General features: G+C 39.6%; 1 protein-coding gene across 1 annotated transcript in view; it reads left to right on the top strand.

Annotated features, from left to right (window-relative positions):
* Nucleotides 1–2,614: 2,614 nt before the first annotated feature.
* LOC142258203 (farnesyl pyrophosphate synthase-like) overlaps nucleotides 2,615–11,209 on the top strand; it is a 56,081-nt gene continuing 47,486 nt past the window's right edge. Inside the window, exon 1 of the mRNA XM_075330709.1 lies at nucleotides 2,615–2,836. The gene's annotated coding sequence lies outside the window, so the exon portion shown is untranslated. The remainder of the gene's footprint in view (nucleotides 2,837–11,209) is intronic.

Here is an 11,209-nt window from a genome sequence, read left to right as displayed (position 1 = left end):
GGTGATGGGGAAGGGATGATACTATGGTGACTGTCAGCAGGGTGATGGGGAGGGGATGATACTATGGAGACTGTCAGCAGGGTGATGGGGAGGGGGATGATACTATGGAGACTGTCAGCAGGGTGATGGGGAAGGGATGATACTATGGAGACTGTCAGCAGGGTGATGGGGAAGGGATGATACAATGGAGACTGTCAGCAGGGTGATGGGGGAGGGGATGATACTATGGAGACTGTCAGCAGGGTGGGGGGGGTGAAGGGGGGGGGATGGGAGGGATGATACTATGGAGACTGTCAGCAGGGTGATGGGGAGGGGATGATACTATGGAGACTGTCAGCAGGGTGATGGGAGGGGATGATACTATGGAGACTGTCAGCAGGGTGATGGGGGAGGGGATGATACTATGGAGACTGTCAGCAGGGTGATGGGGAAGGGGATGATACTATGGAGACTGTCAGCAGGGTGATGGGGAGGGGATGATACTATGGAGACTGTCAGCAGGGTGATGGGGAGGGGATGATACTATGGAGACTGTCAGCAGGGTGAATGGGGAGGGGATGATACTATGGAGACTGTCAGCAGGGTGATGGGGAGGGATGATACTATGGAGACTGTCAGCAGGTGATGGGGAGGGGGAGATACTATGGAGACTACTATGGAGACTGTCAGCAGGGTGATGGGGGGAGGGGATGATACTATGGAGACTGTCAGCAGGGTGATGGGGGAGGGGATGATACTATGGAGACTGTCAGCAGGGTGATGGGGGGAGGGGATGATACTATGGAGACTGTCAGCAGGGTGATGGGGGGAGGGGATGATACTATGGAGACTGTCAGCAGGGTGATGGGGGAGGGGATGATACTATGGAGACTGTCAGCAGGGTGATGGGGGGAGGGATGATACTATGGAGACTGTCAGGCAGGGTGATGGGGGGAGGGGATGATACTATGGAGACTGTCAGCAGGGTGATGGGGGAGGGGATGATACTATGGAGACTGTCAGCAGGGTGATGGGGAGGGGATGATACTATGGAGACTGTCAGCAGAGTGATGGGGGAGGGGATGATACTATGGAGACTGTCAGCAGGGTGATGGGGGAGGGGATGATACTATGGAGACTGTCAGCAGGGTGATGGGGGGAGGGGATGATACTATGGAGACTGTCAGCAGAGTGATGGGGGAGGGGATGATACTATGGAGACTGTCAGCAGGGTGATGGGGAGGGGATGATACTATGGAGACTGTCAGCAGGGTGATGGGGAGGGGATGATACTATGGAGACTGTCAGCAGGTGATGGGGAGGGGATGATACTATGGAGACTGTCAGCAGGGGTGATGGGGAGGGGATGATACTATGGAGACTGTCAGCAGGGTGATGGGGAGGGGATGATACTATGGAGACTGTCAGCAGGGTGATGGGGAGGGGATGATACTATGGAGACTGTCAGCAGGGTGATGGGGAAGGGGGTGATACTATGGAGACTGTCAGCAGGGTGATGGGGAGGGGGATGATACTATGGAGACTGTCAGCAGGGTGATGGGGGGGAGGGGGATGATACTATGGAGACTGTCAGCAGGGTGATGGGGAAGGGGGAGATACTATGGAGACTGTCAGCAGGGTGATGGAGGGGAGGGGATGATTACTATGGAGACTGTCAGCAGGGTGATGGGGGAGGGGATGATACTATGGAGACTGTCAGCAGGATGATGGGGAGGGGGATGATACTATGGAGACTGTCAGCAGGGTGTGATGGGGAGGGGATGATACTATGGAGACTGTCAGCAGAGTGATGGGGGAGGGGATGATACTATGGAGACTGTCAGCAGGGTGATGGGAGGGGATGATACTATGGAGGACTGTCAGCAGGGTGATGGGGGGGGAGGGGATGATACTATGGAGACTGTCAGCAGGGTGATGGGAGGGGGAGGATACTATGGAGACTGTCAGCAGGGTGATGGGGGAGGGGATGATACTATGGAGACTGTCAGCAGGGTGATGGGGGGGGGGAGGGGATGATACTATGGAGACTGTCAGCAGGGTGATGGGGGGGGGGGAGGGGATGATACTATGGAGACTGTCAGCAGGGTGATGGGGGGGGGGAGGGGATGATACTATGGAGACTGTCAGCAGGGTGATGGGGGGGGGGGAGGGGATGATACTATGGAGACTGTCAGCAGGGTGATGGGGAGGGGATGATACTATGGAGACTGTCAGCAGGGTGATGGGGGGGGGGAGGGGATGATACTATGGAGACTGTCAGCAGGGTGATGGGGGGGGGGGAGGGGATGATACTATGGAGACTGTCAGCAGGGTGATGGGGGGGGGAGGGGATGATACTATGGAGACTGTCAGCAGGGTGATGGGGAGGGGATGATACTATGGAGACTGTCAGCAGGGTGATGGGGGGGGGGAGGGGATGATACTATGGAGACTGTCAGCAGGGTGATGGGGGGGGGGGGGAGGGGATGATACTATGGAGACTGTCAGCAGGGTGATGGGGGGGGGGAGGGGATGATACTATGGAGACTGTCAGCAGGGTGATGGGGAGGGGAGGATTCCATGGAGAATATTAGGTTAATGATTTCCGGTGCTGACGTCACTGGGTCGGGCTGACGTTATATCGCAGGGCGGAGCCGCAGGCCGCCGTTGCCAGGTAGCTCAGGGGGCGTGGCTTCTGTCGTCGGTGGAGGAGACTGTTCCCACATGTGGCTCCGCATTGTGCTCCACGGTCGGCTGTGGCTCCGCCCTCCCCGGGGGATCAGCGCCGCAACGTCCTCCCGAAACCGGCCGACTGGAACTGTGAAAAGGGGGGCGGATCGGAGCTGCCGGGAAACAGGTGTGTGCGGAGACTTCCGGGGCGGAGCCATGTGCAGATGTGCCTGTTTACGGGAGAGTGCGGCCTGTGACGTATGTAGGGGGCGTGGTGTGTATGTAATATAGTGTATACGGGTCACGTGTGTAGGGGGCGTGGTGTATGTCACTCATATGCTCCATATATATGTACGCCCCTTACATACAGTGTGTTATCTGTGTACATCATATATATGTACGCCCCTTACATACAGTGTGTTATCTGTATACATCATATATATGTACGCCCCTTACATACAGTATGTTATCTGTATACATCATATATATGTACGCCCCTTACATACAGTGTGTTATCTGTATACATCATATATATGTACACCCTTTACATACAGTGTGTTATCTGTATACATCATATATATGTACGCCCCTTACATACAGTGTGTTATCTGTATACATCATATATATGTACACCCTTTACATACAGTGTGTTATCTGTATACATCATATATATGTACGCCCCTTACATACAGTATGTTATCTGTATACATCATATATATGTACACCCCTTACATACAGTATGTTATCTGTATACATCATATATATGTACGCCCCTTACATACAGTATGTTATCTGTATACATCATATATATGTACGCCCCTTACATACAGTGTGTTATCTGTATACATCATATATATGTACGCCCCTTACATACAGTGTGTTATCTGTATACATCATATATATGTACGCCCCTTACATACAGTGTGTTATCTGTATACATCATATATATGTACGCCCCTTACATACAGTATGTTATCTGTATACATCATATATATGTACGCCCCTTACATACAGTATGTTATCTGTATACATCATATATATGTACGCCCCTTACATACAGTGTGTTATCTGTATACATCATATATATGTACGCCCCTTACATACAGTGTGTTATCTGTATACATCATATATATGTACACCCTTTACATACAGTGTGTTATCTGTATACATCATATATATGTACACCCTTTACATATGTCACCTGTATACATCATATATATGTACGCCCCTTACATACAGTGTGTTATCTGTATACATCATATATATGTACACCCTTTACATATGTCACCTGTATACATCATATATATGTACGCCCCTTACATACAGTGTGTTATCTGTATACATCATATATATGTACGCCCCTTACATACAGTATGTTATCTGTATACATCATATATATGTACACCCTTTACATATGTCACCTGTATACATCATATATATGTACGCCCCTTACATACAGTGTGTTATCTGTATACATCATATATATGTACGCCCCTTACATACAGTATGTTATCTGTATACATCATATATATGTACACCCTTTACATATGTCACCTGTATACATCATATATATGTACGCCCCTTACATACAGTGTGTTATCTGTATACATCATATATATGTACACCCTTTACATACAGTGTGTTATCTGTATACATCATATATATGTACACCCTTTACATATGTCACCTGTATACATCATATATATGTACGCCCCTTACATACAGTGTGTTATCTGTATACATCATATATATGTACGCCCCTTACATACAGTATGTTATCTGTATACATCATATATATGTACGCCCCTTACATACAGTATGTTATCTGTATACATCATATATATGTACACCCTTTACATATGTCACCTGTATACATCATATATATGTACGCCCCTTACATACAGTGTGTTATCTGTATACATCATATATATGTACGCCCCTTACATACAGTATGTTATCTGTATACATCATATATATGTACGCCCCTTACATACAGTATGTTATCTGTATACATCCTATATATGTACGCCCCTTACATACAGTATGTTATCTGTATACATCATATATATGTACACCCTTTACATACAGTGTGTTATCTGTATACATCATATATATGTACACCCTTTACATACAGTGTGTTATCTGTATACATCATATATATGTACGCCCCTTACATACAGTGTGTTATCTGTATACATCATATATATGTACGCCCCTTACATACAGTATGTTATCTGTATACATCATATATATGTACGCCCCTTACATACAGTATGTTATCTGTATACATCATATATATGTACACCCTTTACATATGTCACCGGTATACATCATATATATGTACGCCCCTTACATACAGTATGTTATCTGTATACATCATATATATGTACGCCCCTTACATACAGTGTGTTATCTGTATACATCATATATATGTACGCCCCTTACATACAGTATGTTATCTGTATACATCATATATATGTACGCCCCTTACATACAGTATGTTATCTGTATACATCATATATATGTACGCCCCTTACATACAGTATGTTATCTGTATACATCATATATATGTACACCCTTTACATATGTCACCGGTATACATCATATATATGTACGCCCCTTACATACAGTATGTTATCTGTATACATCATATATATGTACGCCCCTTACATACAGTGTGTTATCTGTATACATCATATATATGTATGCCCTTTACATATGTCACCTGTATACATCATATATATGTACGCCCTTTACATACAGTATGTTATCTGTATACATCATATATATGTACGCCCCTTACATACAGTGTGTTATCTGTATACATCATATATATGTACGCCCCTTACATACAGTATGTTATCTGTATACATCATATATATGTACGCCCCTTACATACAGTGTGTTATCTGTATACATCATATATATGTACACCCTTTACATATGTCACCGGTATACATCATATATATGTACGCCCCTTACATACAGTGTGTTATCTGTATACATCATATATATGTACACCCTTTACATACAGTGTGTTATCTGTATACATCATATATATGTACACCCCTTACATATGTCACCTGTATACATCATATATATGTACACCCCTTACATACAGTTTGTTATCTGTATACATCATATATATGTACGCCCCTTACATACAGTGTGTTATCTGTATACATCATATATATGTACGCCCCTTACATACAGTGTGTTATCTGTATACATCATATATATGTACGCCCCTTACATACAGTATGTTATCTGTATACATCATATATATGCCCCTTACATACAGTATGTTATCTGTATACATCATATATATGTATGCCCTTTACATATGTCACCTGTATACATCATATATATGTACGCCCTTTACATACAGTATGTTATCTGTATACATCATATATATGTACGCCCCTTACATACAGTATGTTATCTGTGTACATCATATATATGTACGCCCCTTACATACAGTGTGTTATCTGTATACATCATATATATGTACGCCCCTTACATACAGTATGTTATCTGTGTACATCATATATATGTACGCCCCTTACATACAGTGTGTTATCTGTATACATCATATATATGTACGCCCCTTACATACAGTATGTTATCTGTGTACATCATATATATGTACGCCCCTTACATACAGTATGTTATCTGTGTACATCATATATATGTACGCCCCTTACATACAGTGTGTTATCTGTATACATCATATATATGTACGCCCCTTACATACAGTGTGATATCTATACATCATATATATGTACGCCCCTTACATATAGTGTGTTATCTGTATACATCATATATATGTACACCCTTTACATATGTCACCTGTATACATCATATATATGTACGCCCCTTACATACAGTGTGTTATCTGTATACATCATATATATGTACGCCCCTTACATTTGTCACCTGTATACATCAAATATATGTACACCCTTTACATATGTCACCGGTATACATCATATATATGTACGACCCTTACATACAGTATGTTATCTGTATACATCATATATAAGTACGCCCCTTACATACAGTGTGTTATCTGTATACATCATATATATGTACGCCCCTTACATACAGTGTGATATCTGTATACTTCATATATATGTACGCCCCTTACATACAGTATGTTATCTGTATACATCATATATATGTATACCCTTTACATATGTCACCTGTATACATCATATATATGTACGCCCCTTACATACAGTATGTTATCTGTATACATCATATATATGTATGCCCCTTACATACAGTGTGTTATCTGTATACATCATATATATGTACACCCTTTACATATGTCACCGGTATACATCATATATATGTACGCCCCTTACATACAGTGTGATATCTGTATACTTCATATATATGTACGCCCCTTACATACAGTATGTTATCTGTATACATCATATATATGTATACCCTTTACATATGTCACCTGTATACATCATATATATGTACGCCCCTTACATACAGTATGTTATCTGTATACATCATATATATGTATGCCCCTTACATACAGTATGTTATCTGTATACATCATATATATGTACGACCCTTACATACAGTATGTTATCTGTATACATCATATATATGTACGCCCCTTACATACAGTGTGTTATCTGTATACTTCATATATATGTACACCCCTTACATACAGTATGTTATCTGTATACATCATATATATGTATACCCTTTACATATGTCACCTGTATACATCATATATATGTACACCCTTTACATATGTCACCTGTGTATATCATATATATGTACACCCTTTACATATGTCACCGGTATACATCATATATATGTACGACCCTTACATACAGTGTGTTATCTGTATACATCATATATATGTACGCCCCTTACATACAGTGTGATATCTGTATACATCATATATATGTACGCCCCTTACATACAGTGTGATATCTGTATACATCATATATATGTACGCCCCTTACATACAGTATGTTATCTGTATACATCATATATATGTACGCCCCTTACATACAGTGTGTTATCTGTATACATCATATATATGTACGCCCCTTACATACAGTATGTTATCTGTATACATCATATATATGTACACCCTTTACATACAGTATGTTATCTGTATACATCATATATATGTACACCCTTTACATATGTCACCGGTATACATCATATATATGTACGACCCTTACATACAGTGTTATCTGTATACATCATATATATGTACGCCCCTTACATACAGTATGTCACCTGTATACTTCATATATATGTACGCCCCTTACATACAGTATGTTATCTGTATACATCATATATATGTACACCCTTTACATATGTCACCTGTATACATCATATATATGTACGCCCCTTACATACAGTATGTTATCTGTATACATCATATATATGTACACCCTTTACATATGTCACCTGTATACATAATATATATGTATGCCCCTTACATACAGTATGTTATCTGTATACATCATATATATGTACACCCTTTACATATGTCACCTGTGTACATCATATATATGTACACCCTTTACATATGTCACCGGTATACATCATATATATGTACGACCCTTACATACAGTATGTTATCTGTATACTTCATATATATGTACGCCCCTTACATACAGTATGTTATCTGTATACATCATATATATGTACACCCTTTACATATGTCACCGGTATACATCATATATATGTACGCCCCTTACATACAGTGTGTTATCTGTATACATCATATATATGTATGCCCTTTACATATGTCACCTGTATACATCATATATATGTACGCCCTTTACATACAGTATGTTATCTGTATACATCATATATATGTACGCCCCTTACATACAGTATGTTATCTGTATACATCATATATATGTACGCCCCTTACATACAGTGTGTTATCTGTATACATCATATATATGTACGCCCCTTACATACAGTGTGTTATCTGTATACATCATATATATGTACGCCCCTTACATACAGTATGTTATCTGTATACATCATATATATGTACGCCCTTTACATACAGTATGTTATCTGTATACATCATATATATGTACACCCTTTACATATGTCACCGGTATACATCATATATATGTACGCCCCTTACATACAGTGTGTTATCTGTATACATCATATATATGTACACCCTTTACATACAGTGTGTTATCTGTATACATCATATATATGTACGCCCCTTACATATGTCACCTGTATACATCATATATATGTACACCCCTTACATACAGTGTGTTATCTGTATACATCATATATATGTACGCCCCTTACATACAGTGTGTTATCTGTATACATCATATATATGTACGCCCCTTACATACAGTATGTTATCTGTATACATCATATATATGTACGCCCCTTACATACAGTGTGTTATCTGTATACATCATATATATGTATGCCCTTTACATATGTCACCTGTATACATCATATATATGTACGCCCTTTACATACAGTATGTTATCTGTATACATCATATATATGTACGCCCCTTACATACAGTGTGTTATCTGTGTACATCATATATATGTACGCCCCTTACATACAGTGTGTTATCTGTATACATCATATATATGTACGCCCCTTACATACAGTATGTTATCTGTATACATCATATATATGTACGCCCTTTACATACAGTATGTTATCTGTATACATCATATATATGTATGCCCTTTACATACAGTATGTTATCTGTGTACATCATATATATGTACGCCCCTTACATACAGTGTGTTATCTGTATACATCATATATATGTACGCCCCTTACATACAGTATGTTATCTGTGTACATCATATATATGTACGCCCCTTACATACAGTGTGTTATCTGTATACATCATATATATGTATGCCCTTTACATACAGTATGTTATCTGTGTACATCATATATATGTACGCCCCTTACATACAGTGTGTTATCTGTATACATCATATATATGTACGCCCTTTACATACAGTGTGTTATCTGTGTACATCATATATATGTAAGCCCCTTACATACAGTATGTTATCTGTATACATCATATATATGTACGCCCCTTACATACAGTGTGTTATCTGTATACATCATATATATGTATGCCCTTTACATATGTCACCTGTATACATCATATATATGTACGCCCTTTACATACAGTATGTTATCTGTATACATCATATATATGTACGCCCCTTACATACAGTGTGTTATCTGTATACATCATATATATGTACGCCCCTTACATACAGTATGTTATCTGTATACATCATATATATGTACGCCCTTTACATACAGTATGTTATCTGTATACATCATATATATGTATGCCCTTTACATACAGTATGTTATCTGTGTACATCATATATATGTACGCCCCTTACATACAGTGTGTTATCTGTATACATCATATATATGTACGCCCTTTACATACAGTATGTTATCTGTGTACATCATATATATGTACGCCCCTTACATACAGTGTGTTATCTGTATACATCATATATATGTACACCCTTTACATATGTCACCGGTATACATTATATATATGTACGCCCCTTACATACAGTGTGTTATCTGTATACATCATATATATGTACACCCTTTACATACAGTGTGTTATCTGTATACATCATATATATGTACACCCCTTACATACAGTGTGTTATCTGTATACATCATATATATGTACGCCCCTTACATACAGTGTGATATCTGTATACATCATATATATGTACGCCCCTTACATACAGTATGTTATCTGTGTACATCATATATATGTACGCCCCTTACATACAGTGTGTTATCTGTATACATCATATATATGTACGCCCCTTACATACAGTATGTTATCTGTGTACATCATATATATGTACGCCCCTTACATACAGTGTGTTATCTGTATACATCATATATATGTACGCCCCTTACATACAGTATGTTATCTGTGTACATCATATATATGTACGCCCCTTACATACAGTGTGTTATCTGTATACATCATATATATGTACGCCCCTTACATACAGTGTGATATCTATACATCATATATATGTACGCCCCTTACATACAGTGTGTTATCTGTATACATCATATATATGTACGCCCCTTACATTTGTCACCTGTATACATCAAATATATGTACACCCTTTACATATGTCACCGGTATACATCATATATATGTACGACCCTTACATACAGTATGTTATCTGTATACATCATATATAAGTACGCCCCTTACATACAGTGTGTTATCTGTATACATCATATATATGTACGCCCCTTACATACAGTGTGATATCTGTATACTTCATATATATGTACGCCCCTTACATACAGTATGTTATCTGTATACATCATATATATGTATACCCTTTACATATGTCACCTGTATACATCATATATATGTACGCCCCTTACATACAGTATGTTATCTGTATACATCATATATATGTATGCCCCTTACATACAGTGTGTTATCTGTATACATCATATATATGTACACCCTTTACATATGTCACCGGTA

This window comes from Anomaloglossus baeobatrachus, chromosome 12 (genome assembly GCF_048569485.1).
Source record: "Anomaloglossus baeobatrachus isolate aAnoBae1 chromosome 12, aAnoBae1.hap1, whole genome shotgun sequence".
Lineage (NCBI taxonomy): Eukaryota > Metazoa > Chordata > Amphibia > Anura > Aromobatidae > Anomaloglossus > Anomaloglossus baeobatrachus.
The sequence above is the reverse complement of the archived record's forward strand: the minus strand, read 5'-3'. Positions and strand labels throughout refer to the sequence as shown.